The 16,399-nt window shown below is 34.4% G+C and overlaps 1 protein-coding gene across 10 annotated transcripts in view; it reads left to right on the top strand.

The window, feature by feature from the left end:
• The window catches only part of LOC139117309 (extended synaptotagmin-2-like), a 70,505-nt gene that overhangs the window by 1,240 nt on the left and 52,866 nt on the right, over window positions 1–16,399 (top strand). The window lies entirely within an intron of this gene.

Below are 16,399 nucleotides of genomic sequence, written 5' to 3'. Positions count from 1 at the left end.
TAGCATACTAGGAGGTCAGCTGGTAGCACATGTTATATGCCCTGTCGGAGGACAACATCTGTTGATATAGCTTTCCAAGGTAGACAAATTCCATGTAATCTTCTTTACAATAATTGAAAAAAATTCAATGAGATATTTTGCTCCCAGAGTCTGTCCCAAAATGTCAATGATACTGTTTTTTTTCTGTCTTGCAAAGTGAAAGCAGTGGAACATTTTATTTTTCTGGATGAACATGAACAAATTCTCAGGACATCACAGAATCGATGAATTGAAAATTGACCTGCACACAAAATTAAAAAAAAAGCAATTCAGCTTTGCCCACTTTTTGTGTTTTATCAAGCATGAGAAAATTGTACTTCCTTTTTTTTAAGTAAGGAGTAATATAACTAAAAGCCTGTACGTGCCTGTGCTCTAAAGTGAAGAAGAATTCTTGCACTGTATTGAAATCTTAAACTATGAGTGCTACTCTATGTTTATTGAAGATAAATAGATTAATTATCAGTAGTGTCCAGGAATTCAGTTGTTTAAGTACCCTGATTCTGTAGTTTTGGAATGATAGTTTCATGTTTAAAGTTTAAACTGAATCAGAAAATTATATTTCTATCAAACTGCATTCATTAACTGTGTCATCAATGAGATATTTCAAGGTTTCGTCATATTTAATACTATTAAAATAATCTGTTTTTTCACAGCTTGTCACCTTGAATAAATTAATTAAAATTACTAGTATAACACTATTGTATGTAAACAGTGATGCAAATTATACACTTAATATGTATGTATGCATGCATACAATTTAGTATTCTGAAGCTCACATATCAAACAAACAATATACTGAATATTACAGAAAGATTTGGCTGTTCCAATTTTAAATAGGGTTTTACCAGTATACCAGTGTAAATGATTTATATCACAAATTTGTACACCTATTTATAAAGGAATATACACCCACGTAATGATTAGATAGATGGAACTAAATCAATTAATAAAAGTACACTGAGTGAGAGTAAATTATTAATTAATTTGTTATTTTCCACGTCTCTTCGGTCTGTGCAGAAATGGGTAGCAAAAAAGGGTAAAATTTCAGTGGCATTTCTTACAGGTGCATTTCGACTGAACTTTGTTCACGCCTTGTAGTTGTACCAATACTATGCACTTAACTATCATGTATAAATTACATTCTTTTATTTTGTTAGTGTTACGTCTGTCTCACTCCCCCATTTCAACCAACCACCACTGCATACACAGCATTAACATTTTTTAATAGGTTCACTTGTAAAAGCTTTCGTTTAATCGAAACATTCATGCAATCAGTATAAAAAGATTTCTGGTTTATGACCAGCATAGTTGTAGCATTGATGAGGGTACTTATATCCTACATTACATGACTCATGCGACAGAATGTCAGGACTGTGTTTAAGGATTAAAAGGTCAAACTGGGTGCCGTCTGTTTAAGCTTTGGACTCACTTTGTATTGTAATATTGTAGTTTTTCTTGAGGGTCTATGGTTTAAAGTTGAACCAGAATTAAAGCTTATGCTGTAGTCTATGCAGACAGTCTGTTATTGACTAGAGTTTCCTTTTTTGAGTCTTTTGAATGCACTGTATATTTCAATACTCTGTTGTCACTTTTGCAAAACACAAAGTACCAAAGTAGATGGATGTTTTTTTAGCAATTGTTGACTGATCCAACATACTGGATATCAGTGCAGCAGTTATAATACTCTACAGTAGTAGTAGTAGTAGACGCTATCTCATTAAATCAACAGAGTTACATAATGTATTGACAATGCACACAACTAAATTGTTCTCTCCATATCAGCCAATTACTTAACAACCAGTTGCTTGGATTCTCTCTTATGAAGTTTTCCATCGATTAGCCAGTTTATTTATTGGGTGGTAAACAGAACACAATTTTCACCTAATAAAGTATAGGCTGTTGTATAATTGGTTTATTTTACATGAAGTGACCAAAGGTCTGGTTAGCAAGTTGATATCAAACAAAAACAAAATGGTTTAATTAAACTAATATGGATCTTAGGGAATCACTTGGGAACTAAAAAAGTATTTCATGTAATAATTAATATCAGAATAATGTACTTTTGTTTCATAATTTATTTTTTCACAAAGACAAAGTGAACATTAGCTAGTACATCCACAATTTATTGATCTGAAAACTTACAGTTTACATCAGTAAATGCTTATTAATGCAGACCCACATTTTTTTCAATTTTTATTTTTGTGTGGCAGGTTGCATTTTTTAGGCACCTGGGCGAATAAGCCATTATTCTCAGCCACTAAGTACTAAGTGGCCTGTCAGACTGGCGGCTACAGTGCAACAATATGCTTAGGAGGTCAACAGACTTAGAATTTGTGATATCTATTGCTGATATACTATTGCTGTGTATTATTTATCATGTAAAAAAAAAGCTGTGCAATAGCTGTAGGACAACATGCTTAGCATCATTATTTCATAAAAGAATTTACTTTGCACCAGCAAATGTCATTCAACGTTGCTTTTTAAATATCTGATGTGAAAAGGTGTATAGCTAAAGTAATATGATATTATAGTGTCCACAAACAATGTTTGCTATGTCGATATTTGTTTTTCAGTGCAAGCAACGTAATGGTTATGTAAAGCATTATGCAGTTCTGTAAATATGGTCACATTGTACCCTTACTCAAAGATATAGTAAACTACAAAAAAATAAGAGTAAACAGGTGAAAATATTTCCAGTATTTCATCTAAAATAGAATGTGATGGCTCTCTTTTATCTATCTCAGAATAAATCAGAATTTCTTATTTTCAATTTAAAACTAAAAGAATAGTTTATTTTACAGCATATTATCTGAAATAATGAGTTGCTCTTGTTGTTTATACAAACCATCCTGTGAATGCAGGTTTCTATCAATGTTAATGAAGACTTAATGAATACAGTGCATATTAATGATGCAGTGCCTGCTGTTCTGTAATTGTGTGGAGTTTGTACCATATTGCATTGTAATTATCATCTCTGCCATAGAACCAATGCACAAAAGAATCCAACCAGCACATGGAGCAGATGAGAACAATTGTCTGTTGTTGGACATACATTATAAGCATGTGATGTCTGGGGTCCTTGGAAAAGAGTGTTATTGCAAGGGTTAACTTCTATTATTTTGTAGAATTTTTTTGTATCAACAAATAGAACTATGTTAAACATTTTATAAATGGAATTAACCCTTTGAGTGCTGTAATTTTTCCCACCAAAATTTAAATGCAACATTTTGCCTATTTTTATGAACTTTTTTGAAATATTTTTGATAATTTTGGACTATACAAAATGAACATCACATTTTATCGGCTACAGGTTTTTATCAAAATTTTGGCAAAAACTTTAAAAAATTTGAGTAGGGTCTATTTTATAAAGGTGACCAAAATTGACTTTGGCACTCAGAGGGTTAAGTTCTTCCATATCCTCAGAGTTAGAAATGGGTATTCTATTCACAAAATAATATTCTTTGAAAAATGTATGAAATACGAACAGATTAGTTGCCGAGTACAATTTAAAATATTTTTAGGGCAAGAGTGGAGACTTAATACCAACAATAGGGATTTTACATGAAATTGATAAATAGGTACAATAATGATAAATTATATATCAAAAGAAAGTTCTCTTCAAGACCAATTGATTGCATTTTGTTTGATGAAAATTGGTTCAGTACGTGCAGAGATATGTCCTGTTGAATTTGAAAAAATCAGCTTCCTATTTAGAAATGATGCCATGGTAGACACCTGTAGTTTTCATTACAACCAGGTGACCCCATATTGAACATTGTTTGAGGAAACTAGAATTGCAATTTCTAGTGCTTTTTGCAATAACTCAAGCATTTCTTATTGTAAATTGATGAAATTTTTTGTGAATATTGCTGATGAAATTATCAATGGTTTTTAATTTTTATAAATGAAAAATATTATTTAGAATGCTGTTTACAAGGTAAACAAATAAACAATACCTGTAGACAATCAAATGATACCTGTGACATTGATCACTGTATGCATTATGTATTGTGAATATCAACAGAAATATGATAATCATATTCCATTATATATTACTTTGCATATATGAAAAAAGTTATTTAGATTTATGTTTACAAGGTGAATAAATAAACAACAATACCTGTAAACAATCAAATGATGCCTGTGACATTTTAGAACTTGATTTAAATTTAACAAAATGTTTTTTATATTTTTTTTTTAAATTTGAAATTCAGAATTTTTTAATTTTTTTGTGTGATTACAACTTTTATTAAATGATTATGAAATATGTCTGATTTTAACAATTACAGAAAACTTTTCCAAAAAGTAAAAAAAAACTTCGTTCTCAACCCTTTTTCTATGCCGTAAAACAGCAACACGCATTTATAGAATGAACAACTGCATTAAACTGGATGCAAAATTACGCTGCCCCGGAAATACCATAGACCCTCGAAGTCAGCGGTATACAAACCAGTATAAAAACCAACTTTTCCAAAGTCCGGAACACCCCCGGGGAACACCATCAATGAGGAAAGAACAAGTTAATAATCTACGGCCTTTTTCTTCAGAGAGAACCAAAATAGTCCTCTTCTCGGGAACTAAAGATCGAAACTAAAATTTCAGTACAGTATCGGAAAAGTGCGGTGCACGTGAGCAGTTCAGTATGGTATCGGCAAAGTGCGGTGCACGTGCGTATGATGATGCCTACACTGCAGTGCTGGCTCCCGGGTGCTGGCTTGACAACTTCTCAGTGTCTATCGAAAAATATCACCCGGAAATCAAACTACTTCGAACAAGATAACGTTTGAAAGGGTAAAGTATAGAAATATATCTCTAGATCCTTGCGTTTGATAAGAAATCAGACAAATCTAGCTGCAAAATCGTGAACGTCGGAACTCAGCTTAGACCTCCCAACACAGAACATGCGGCGAAGCGCTGATTACTTGTATGTGATTCCTGGGAGTGCCCGGATGTAAAGTTGGGGTGAAACCATACTCGCTAAAAAGGGCCTTAAGCATCATTTTTTGCATCGTCAGACTTGTAATTATTGCAGAATTACAATTAATATTTATCATAAAATTAATTTTTGGGCCGAACGTTTAAGGAAATCAAGGTTTTCTTTCAAAAAAACACAAACAAAACACAAAGTTTGATCATTGATTGAGTTTTTCTCGGCCGATTTTAACGTTCGCCCCCTCAAAATGAAGCCCATGATCTCTACTTTCGTACCACCCCTAAAAAATAGTGATGCGATCGGGATAAGTCATGCGGAGAGCCTATCAAAGAGGTATATATTCGATCTCTTTCGCGGGACATTTGAGATCACGGCACAACGCTCATAATGGACGCCAAAATCGCCGGTACGCGTGAGTTTGTAGTCGTGCTGCTTTGCCATTTATCGTAGTACAAAAGTGAAAATTTCCCAAAATGAAGTTAAAATAATAATCTTCAACACTACAGTTTCATTTTCTCTGATTATTTGGTCTATTTAAGAATTAACACGAAAGTTCGGACTAGACCTGCATCGAACGCGTACGTTCAACACGAATGTCATGTGACCTAAAATCCCTACTTAATACCTGGTAGATAGACAGAATTGTGCAGGAGTCACTAATGACATAGGGAGTCACAGTATACAGTTAGGGTTAGCTAGAGGCCTCGAACTCTTTCAGTCGGTATCGAGTTCTTGCATCCACTAAACTTCATGTGTGCCACTTTTAGGTAAACCATTATAGCAAGTTTGGAAATAAATATCTGACAATAATATCATAATGGTGTGCCACACATGTTAATGGCCCAAGCTGCCTTTTATTACTGTATGAACAACCTACTTTGCCATCAACAAACCTATGCTAAGTATTTTATGGTGCCAAATACTATATCCTGTGTGCACTTTAAAATAGCCAGGTCAATTTATCATCTGTTGACCAACCCAACAGACTTCTGTAACACCAAACCTTGTCAGCTTATATTTATATACACTTATGAATTTATCAAATTTCCGATGATATCCATAAAATTTCCTGCATATGTATTTGAGATAAGATCTTATAATGCAATATATTATAGCAAAAGTATACTCAAACAAATATTTACGTAGACTATGTGATAAAATGTTACACTCAGTATTATGCTGACTTTTTTGACATTTGACCCTTTACATAGACAAGAAAGACTAGCATTTTTTGTGTAATCAGTAAGTTTATTCAGGCTTCAATTATTTTATTGAATAGTACAGACTGCAGTAGTACAGTATAGATAATAACAGAACAGAAAAATACATCAAGTGTTACTACTTTAATGTCTACAAAGGTAAACTTGTGTGGCTCTCCCACCATAAAGGTGTTTTCTTGCTGAGTACCTGTTGCTAGGGTAAATCTTACTTTCTTTGATAAACTGTAACCTGTTAGTGAGTGTAAAAATAAAAAGGTCACTAAGGTCAGGTCAGGTCATGCCCCCAGGAATGTTCACATTCTGTCTTCTTTAAAATAGACAGTAATGGTGGCTCAGATGGCCAGATCATGCAAATACCAGTGGTAATACTGTGACCTATTCACTTGTGGGGAAAAAAATACTGGTAATAGATCAATATGTAGCCACAGTATATTAACAACATTGTAGGGGGCTGAGAATTCTTAATCTACAGATCTCACCTAAGCCAACTGCAGTTCAGAAAATCAGGTTGCCGGGGAGATTACATTTAAAATTTAAAGAATTCTACACTACATTCGTCTCTCCAGCAAATTGCATGGTCTCTGTTTTGACTGTATTCTTCTATTACCTTCGTTAAAGCTTGTATGAAACACCCCCTTGTATATTATAATACTTTGTTACTATTGACAATTCAGTGTGCTGTCAGTTTAGTCAATGTACTGTTCCTGTGCAAATTCTCTTGAATGTACACAAATCGTGGACAAAGTGCAAGTACAGGGTAATTTATCTCGTACTATAGTCGCAAGTAACACGACAGGGCTTCGTTGGTGTGTTAAAAAAAGACAAATTTATGAATTACTTTTTACAACATTGTTTGGTTTAGACTACCAAGATGAAAACAGCTGGAATGATCCAAATTTTATTGTAGTATTTTTAGATTAAATTAAAAGTGGTAGGTAAGGTCAACTGTGCCGGATAAGCTTTGCCAATTCAAGCCCCCACCAGTTAATTAAGTAGAAAATCTATGCAGTTATTCATATTGTTATCAATTGATTTACATGCTGATATTGACCAAACTAGGTAAATTTGCAAGTAAAATATTATGCAAATTAGTCATTATTATGTGATAGCTCCTCTTTGAAATTCTCGTTATTTTAAACTTTAAAGTCTCAGTCACTCTTAGACCATGGTATGGCATAGCATTTGCTGACCTGGTGACAAACCATAAATCATTAGACTATTAAAACAAGTTACATGTATTTCTCCATTTGTTATCATTAAGTAGGGTTGACATAAAATTTTGTGAATAGTCAATCAAGAATTTGTTGCATCTTGAAGAATGCATGTGAAAAGTTAGGATTTGACCAATTTCTGGCATTTAAATGTCTTGTTTTCAGCGTTTCCGTTACAATTTCAAAACTTGCGTACGATTTTACGCAACTGAGTTTTTATTTGCGTAAAATGTATTCAAAATGCGTACGGTAGGAATCAGTATCTGAAGTGAGCTGGGCAGTCTTTTCTGTAGAACTTGGGGGTTCCTGTAATGCGCATGCTCTATATTAACAAAAAACAACAACCTGGGGGGCTTCAAGGTGTAGCTGAACGTTTGCAATGCCGTTATGCGTGATGATCGTTGAGCAGCCCAATGAGTTCATGTTCAAAGAAAATACCTTCTGACTACGAAATTAGTGTTTTCAAAGGGCCAACAAAAAGCAGATACTGTTCAAAGTCCAGCGGTACCTCTCAAGAATGCAACCCGACAGAGTCTAAATGGTCACCCGTAAACACTTTCCAAATAACATGCGACGTAATGACCATTAACTGTATTGTGTTACCAACAACCAACAACGTAGACTCGATCGATTCTCGAATTTTTTGCATCTGTAGTGCCATTGTCTGTACAGAACTGATTGACATGACGTTTTGTGATGATGAAATACAATGTTGCATAAAGTGCTGCGGTCTGCTAAAGTCTAAAATGTTGCAATATCATGATAAATGTCACTTGCAAGCAGGTGCATATGTTCTATTTTTGTCCTGCATTGAACCATGTTCAGGCAATGTAGTGCGGGCCAAGTACGTCGTGTCATTGGGCGGCATTTCTCAGTGCGTATTTGTTTACGCAGTCATGATTTTTTTGCGTATTTCCGAACAATTTTGCGTAAAATACGCAGGATTTTGCGTTAACGGAAACACTGTGTTTTCTCTTCTATGATTAAACTTGGTAAGTTCTGTCTTTCTTGCCTGTTTTATCTTTTATTGACCCATTAACTTTTTTGTAATGTACTGAAACAACACAAACAACACAAATTACAAATATTTAGATCACTGCTTTTCCTTCACTTATAACACAGCATTTTCTCTGTAGTATATCATGAAAATATTTTAATTAAAATATTGAAAAAAAATATATATATATATATATATATATATATATATATATATATATATATATATATATATATATATATATTTCAAATACAGCAAAAAACACAACATGACACTGAGATATATGACATTTTGCATGCACTATGCAGAGATGTGCAATATATGACCGACCCAAATCAATGACCTTACACAATGCTATGCAGAGAATGTTTCCACTAGCATATATGGAGGTGGTAACTGATACTGTATGTGAAGTGAATCAACACATATATGTCAAAAATATTTATGATCATTTCTGCAACGACACTGTAAGGTTGAACTGTCTGTACCTTTTACCAGCAAAATGATTGAGCCGTGTATTTTGTACATGGCAAAGCCCTGTGGCCGATAAATATCAAACGACAATCTGGTTCTGTTTTTAATTTTATTTTTATATGCCATGACATATGTTTGTGGCTAATGCATGGCACATGATTTGGATAAAGTTCTCAGATAACACAACTACTGTAAACATGCTACATCCCCCAATCTCAGTTTGTAAAATGTCAAATCGTAATACATAATAGGTAATGTTTCCAAAACTAGCTGTAGCACAGTTGAGTTTGGCTTGTCAACAACTGTTATACATTCCAATTGCATCATGATAAAATGCAAGTTTTTCTGTTTCAACCACTGCATAACACTTCCGACTTCCAACTTCCCTTTTTTTTATTTGTTACTGATATAATGCATGCTGAGTTTCTCAATGAGTTTTGAAAGGTACAATGACAGAAAACTACCGAAAAGGACAGAAAATATGAATGTCAGTTTACCCTAAGGGCCTTTAAGGTAGTACGTCCCTCAAAAAGTGAAAGACTTAAACTCTTGCTCAAGCTTTCCTGAGGAAATCTTTTAACCATTCTCTTTCAAAATCAACAATAAAAATCGTGGGTCACCATGCAAATTTTTGTGCCAGAGAAACAAATAATTCAAGATTTACCAATATTGAAAATTCAAAATGGCTGCCATCCCTGTGATAACTGTATGGAGAAAAATAAAATTTCGAAAAACTGAAAGTTGGTCAAAAGCTTTCTTTAATACATCAAGAGCTTTTAAACGAACCCCACAAGAGGTAGATCAGAAAAGATTTGTAAAAGTTTGAGGGTCTGTCTCCAAGGTGCATTCGACCTTAATTTAGTTTCATTTTATCACCAAGTTTATGCACATGTGCAATATGCAGTCAAGTAAAGTATGAATTGTTCTTGCTGTATTCTCAATGAACAATATTAATATTTAGGGCTCAGCCCTTGGTGTCGTGCCAGGGGTTAAGATTGGCAATGTTATTTGTATTGATTCATGATAAAATGTAATTAATTGTTACTTCATAAACGTTTATATGACAACTATGCCCAGTTTCCCTCTGATGAAAGCAGTTCACGTAAGTACACGACGTCAAACCCTGCAGCAGAGCAGGTATAGATTTTCTGTAACATGTAAAAATTTGGACAAAAATTGGCATTTTTTACAATGATAACAGCCTATTGTGTTAAACAAGGGACGTATTATGCAATCATTATCATTGCAATGGTAACCGCACTGCCCACCTTCCACTTGCAAGCTGAAAACACGGTCCCTCGTGCTGAAAACTACAGCGTTCAGTCTAAAAACTGGCAATTTTGAATCTAATTATTGACACAGGGGGCGCTTTTCTAAAATTAAATCCCAGCATTCTTTGCGTAGGCCCCCGTTCATATGCACGACAGTTTTCTCCCTTTATCCACATAAACGATATTTTGTATCGGCGACAAGGTGCATAATAACATTTACTGGCTAATAAAAGAGGTATATTTTATAAATGGCATGTTATATAATAGTAATTTGTTTCGTATTTGTTTATTTACGAGTACTCAAAAAAAAACATGGTGGCGCCCGTGAAAGAAGGGTACACTTTCGGTTACTCGCATAGTATATTATGAATAAGCGTATGCGTAGTCAGTAAGCCGCTGGCGCGACTATTAATACACTTTTTCAAAAATGAGTTATGCTGTATGGCATCTCAAAGACCAGGTTTGAAAGATTTGCTGTCTAATCCACTGGTGAATCCACGGCTCACGGATAATGCCATTTTAAATGTATATACATGTGTACACCTGTTAACAGTGAAAGTCAGTATGGTGCAGTTGCCATGTCTGATTGAAAGCTTACTCAAGAACAGCAGTTAAAATTATGGTAGCATTTCCCTAGAGGTACAAAAAATATCAATATATTGAAACGATGATAATATTACCATGAAATAAATTATGCTAAATAGGTCAAACCTGGGACCAAATGTACTGCAGCACTTAATTTGATCACCATAATGATATGTTTTATGGTGGGGTAGATGTATTAACAGCCATAAAAATACCTTGCAATAATCAGTATGCTACAGTGGTTGGAGAGTACCTGTAAAAATTACAACTCAATAGGGCGTTCCCAGGGTTCAATCAGCAGTCTGTTATTTTCTATTGAATTATTCTCAAGCAAAAAAAAAATCTTTGTAATTATAATTTACATCGTGCATGATTACAATGCCGCAAGGATGTGGCCATTCTGCTTTCAAGGGTGACAGATTCCATTTCTGGGGTCCCCTATACCTACTTTGGTTTGCATCATATATATGCCAGCTCCACAAAGCAGTGACCATGCAGGCATAGCTTTCGCTGCATATTGCAGCCATGGCAACAAAGCATTTGCCTTTTACTGGCACACACCATGGCATTTATGAGTGCATGCATTCTAAGACACCATATGCAGAGTTAGCAGTTATGTATATCTCAATTTTTAGAATCTAGTACTTCTGTTTTATACTCAATTTAATTTTCAAATTGTGTCTTTGATATCACAAGTTTTCACTCACTTCTTTATCATTCAGTGATAAAAAGCCTAAATTTTTCATGCAATTTTTTACGAAAATACAAAAATAGCAGTGACATTGAATCAATTAGAAACCTTGAATAACATCAATTTGTAGTTCTAACGCTTGACCATCCTCATGGACACTATGTAGCATCTGTCACAAAAACCTTTTAACTCAAGGAAATCTGTTCAGTAATCCCAGCATGTACTTCAACACAGGTGTAAAATATGTTCCGTCAAGATATTTTAAGAGAAAGGCAGATAAAGTGTTTGTACTTTACAGACAAGAGTGCAGTACTTGTAGCTCTCAACACCAATAAATAAAAATAAATTGTGTGCTTTTCATAGGTTTATCTGCCCACAGAATATTTAACAAGTTGTAGTTTATAAATATGCAGCAAAATTTGTGTGAAAAATCACAAAAAGGTACAAAAATTGCAAGTTAATTCTATCTGAAATGCTCACCAATTCTCCACATGTCAATATAGACGCTTAATCAGAAGTATTAGTGAAATCATGTTGTTCAGAAAATATTTTAAGAATCTATGGTTAGACTAATTTTATGCCACGCAAAGCATAAACTTATTTGTCTGATTTCCCATGGTGCAATTTTTCATGAGAGCAATTCAAAAACACATGCTCTTTTCAGCCACATTCAAGCTCTCCATGTGGCAAGTCTATAAATAGAGCTAGCTTTTTAGTGTTTGTCTGTAGAAAACGTTATTTCAAATAGATGAAGCCTAACCTCAGGTAGATATGATGGCCTTGGGTGAAAAGTGAAAATATGAAATTAAAATGAATTAATAAAACATTGAAATAAGCTGAACAAATTAAAAATTACTGTAATTGGGTTTTTCATTAAATTTGAAACTGTTTATTGCGAAGAAAATGTGTAAAATGCATATTGCAAGTGTAAAACTGCTTTAATTCATTGTAGGATTTCCAAACAAAGTGAAATTGTATTCTGATTGAATTTTTTTCACTCTGAAATTCTATACTGTGTTTGTAAGTAAAACAATGTGAAAAATGCATCATTGTAAACTGCTATCATCTATAATACAATTTCCAATTAAATAATAAGTAGCTATCATTCTACTTTCCTTTCAAGCTATTAATTAAAGGGACAATAGCTATAACTCTTCTTATGATATCCTCATTATTTTTGTTCCATAAAACAACATTTGCTCATTCTCCACTGTGAAATATATTGATAAGCAATGCATGCTCTGAGTCAGCCTCACCACAACAATGCAATGTGTGCAATGTGCAATATTATTGTTGACAAATAAATTCAAGTTGAGACCAGAATTGCCAACAATAGCATTTATACTTATACAAATAAGCTTGCAAACTGTGTTGACAAGTTGAACACAAGTTATTTCAACTCGAGTTTTATTGAGTTCAACGAACGCTGTATTTAATCTGCTCATCCCTAATTCCCTATGAACAGGTCCACAATCACCATCGATAACAATGGGTTATTAGACCAAACCATGGTAGAGAAAGGGTTAAAAACCATAACAAAAATCCTGAGAAATACACCAAAAGTTCCAACTAAATGCCACATAAATTTCCCATTTGCTCTCTTGTAATGTAAGCATTTATTTATGTCAACAAACTTTAAAGAATGCTGTCTTACAATTTCAGTAAATAGCGACTGTATGTATTACTCAGTACTAACACCCAGAATTGTTGCTGTTATTGTATATTAGTTGTGATGTTGAATTCATTAACACAGAGGTCAGAGATAGTGACATTGAAAGTGGATCTAGGTACCAACATTTATTAGAAATAGTTCAATAACCTCTACTGCTACTTTATAATAATAGGATTAAAGTCTTGCAATACAGTAAGTACATGCACAGCCAGGGTTGAGCAAATCCAACAGTCCAAGGTCTGAGACCAGCAACTCTTGTTAGGGTTCAAACCAGCAGATTTATCATTCTATAGCAGTGAACCAGTAAAGACTGGTGCTATACTTTAAGCTTGATCATTGATAGCACCAGTAATGTTGGTGGTGATTCTGTTTACCCAAAAATATTCACAAATTTTTGTTCAGAGACCTTTTCAATGCCAATTCCATTATAATCAGTTGGCATTGGTCTGCTTCCATCAGGACATCATGGACAGATGCCAGTGAGACAATCAGATATACCAAACATATGGTTGTAGTATGTCAGCTTGCTAGACAATAAACAATGAATTGCCTGATGGTTTATCACTGGGAAAGGAATGGCCCATCATGGGATTATATATTTAAATGTTCAGCCAGGGCTTTCACTGCAAGGTTACACATTTCCCAACTAGGGTGACCCAGAGATTTTTTTTTATTGATTCATTTATAAAGCAGCTATTGACTCGTGCGAGACACAGGGCTTTATACATAGTATGAAGTTGTATACTCTCTGTTACTATCCTGAGTTTCATTGATATTATTTTATTTCGGCACATATAATATTTCACTTTTTCAATGCAAACAGTCCTTACACTAATTCAAATATTGCAACTTTAACCATTTTAATTTTCACTCTCTTTTGTGCATACCTATCAGTGTTTAATGCACAGTTTTCAACTGTAAGAATTATTGTCTCTATGATATTGATTGCAAGTATATTTATTCTAGATTACAGTGTGTTTTCTAATGCATGGTTCAGTGGTTACCCTCTTTATGTAACGCTATTTTTTTCTGTGGGAGTGTGCGAACAGTTTTCAGAACATAAAGGTCTTGAGCACCTGCTATAATCCATACAGATGATTTTTGACGTAGTGTTTTTTTCAAAGCAGGTTTTTTACGTTTTAGCTATTTATGTCCCATAATGCTTTTCTTCCTTAACTGTGTTTTAAGGCAGGCTACCATTGTCCACTATCTTTCATTGTAACATGTGGTACGTTTAATATATCGTAGACATCTGGTCATACCCTGAACAAATATTTGCTATTCTGAAATTATAAAGCATACATTGAAATGGAAAAAATCCTATCAAAAATTACATTTCAGTACTTCTTTGAATGTCACAGATGTTGCAAATCATTTGCTGTCGTGAAAATGGACAGTTACTGTAACTTGATATTTCCATAATTTTGAATCCAAGGAACAAGTACATCTACTCATTCTTATTCCTCTAAGTATACATGTATATAGTATGTTGAAATACAAGGTATTAGGTTACAAACACAAGGTGTGGTTTACAATTTGAAATGTTGTTGTTTACAAATGAATTTTGGCCTGCACTATTAGAAATCCAGTTCTCAACAATTATATTGTACATTGTACATGTACAGGCAGCATTCAGGAAACGACCGCTTTGGCATTTCAACAGGATTTTTGGAGAACAGCAGAAAACTTGTTTGTTTGAAGGGGACCATACAAAAGTAACAGCTTTTTATGAACATGTACTTCAGCTTTACGGAAAGGGATACACTGTAAATACAAAAGTATCATATTTTTGTATAGATCAGTATTATGCTCAGGTTTGGTTGTATACAGGAGTGCTTGGAAAGAAAACTATACAGGAAGAATCTGTTTCTCGTTGTCATAAAACAGTCATTAAATAGTTATTTTTAGAGTGCTGTGTACATTTCATATCCCTAAGCGTAATAAATTAAAGATTCTACCGTGCACTGACAAGTGTTCATCTGTATCAAATTGATGCATATTGAGTATGTTGACAAACACATAATACCCTGCTTCTTCAAAATCATCAATCACTTACTATTAATACGAGATGTCAATGGCTATTTTTACCTTCTCGTGTCTATTTATAGACAGAGAAGGTATTAGAGTTGAAAACCAATATGCTGCTGTCAAGAACTTCCGTCTGTCAAGACTTCCGTCTGTCAAGATCCGTTGACGGCATGCCATTGTGATGGGTCATATCATAAACTGGTGGGGGTGTTCATGGCTCAGGTTGAGGTGTGGGAGAACGATTTTGAGCTATGACAAAAATCAAAAGGGACTTAGCGGCATAGCCACAGTGTTTAGCCTTTCTCCAAGGTTTCTTAGTTGACTACAATCTATTACAGACTACTGAGCTGACGTTAGGGGTACTCACTTTGTGTTTGCTCACTCTGTGAGCGCTAGTGTTTGGTACTGAGTTGCGTGGATATCCCCTCATGGCCTCACGTGATCTGGGCCTGTTGCATAATCTGCAGAGATGATCATATGCCTCCGAGTCTGAAAACTGTCATTGCGTAAGCCTGTCGGCATTTTCCTTGCATTTTTTCTCATTTAATTTTGCAAAATATCGGCGAGTACCTCAATATTTCAAGATAACCCTTTCTTCCCAATCGTTTCCTGGAGTTTCAGAGTCATATGAACGAAAATGAGTGAAAGTTTTAGACAGGAAAATCGGACGTCGGCCATGTTCAATGTTTACAGTACAATCAGAAGTTTATGTGGAGGAATTAACCAACAAACACAGGAGTGTTCATGATGCCCGCCCTCTAGAGGCAGACCCTCCTATATGAAGTACCACATTTGATGCTTGTGGAAAGCTTGACCACACAATGGAGCATTTAAACTTTTAGAAAATGACAAACTGAATAAGAAGGTATTCAGAAAATGTCAAATACTGAGGAAAAATGCGCAATATTCAAAATAAACAGGTTAACTGATTGGTCAGCTATAAAAAACATGAAAATGTTTATGATCAAAAGTTTTTGAGATGCGCACATTTTAACAAATACAGAAATTATTAACATTATAAATATAAGACCAAACTATTTTTTCAGGGATGGGACAGGTTGGAAATGAGGGGTGAGAGACAAAGGCACTCCTATTGCTGCATGTGGATGCAGCCACACCATTTCATTTACAGCATACTTATTCACTGTGTTGTGTTCAAGTTCCATATTGTACTGACTGTCATACAAGGATAACATAAGCAAATCAAATCAAATTAGAAAAGGATCAATGCTGTTGTGTGGATTTTGCTGAAGATGGCTGATATTTCGCCCTATATAT

The sequence above is a fragment of the Ptychodera flava genome, chromosome 18 (assembly GCF_041260155.1).
Source record: "Ptychodera flava strain L36383 chromosome 18, AS_Pfla_20210202, whole genome shotgun sequence".
NCBI lineage: Eukaryota > Metazoa > Hemichordata > Enteropneusta > Ptychoderidae > Ptychodera > Ptychodera flava.
This window is presented reverse-complemented; position numbering and strand designations above follow the sequence as displayed.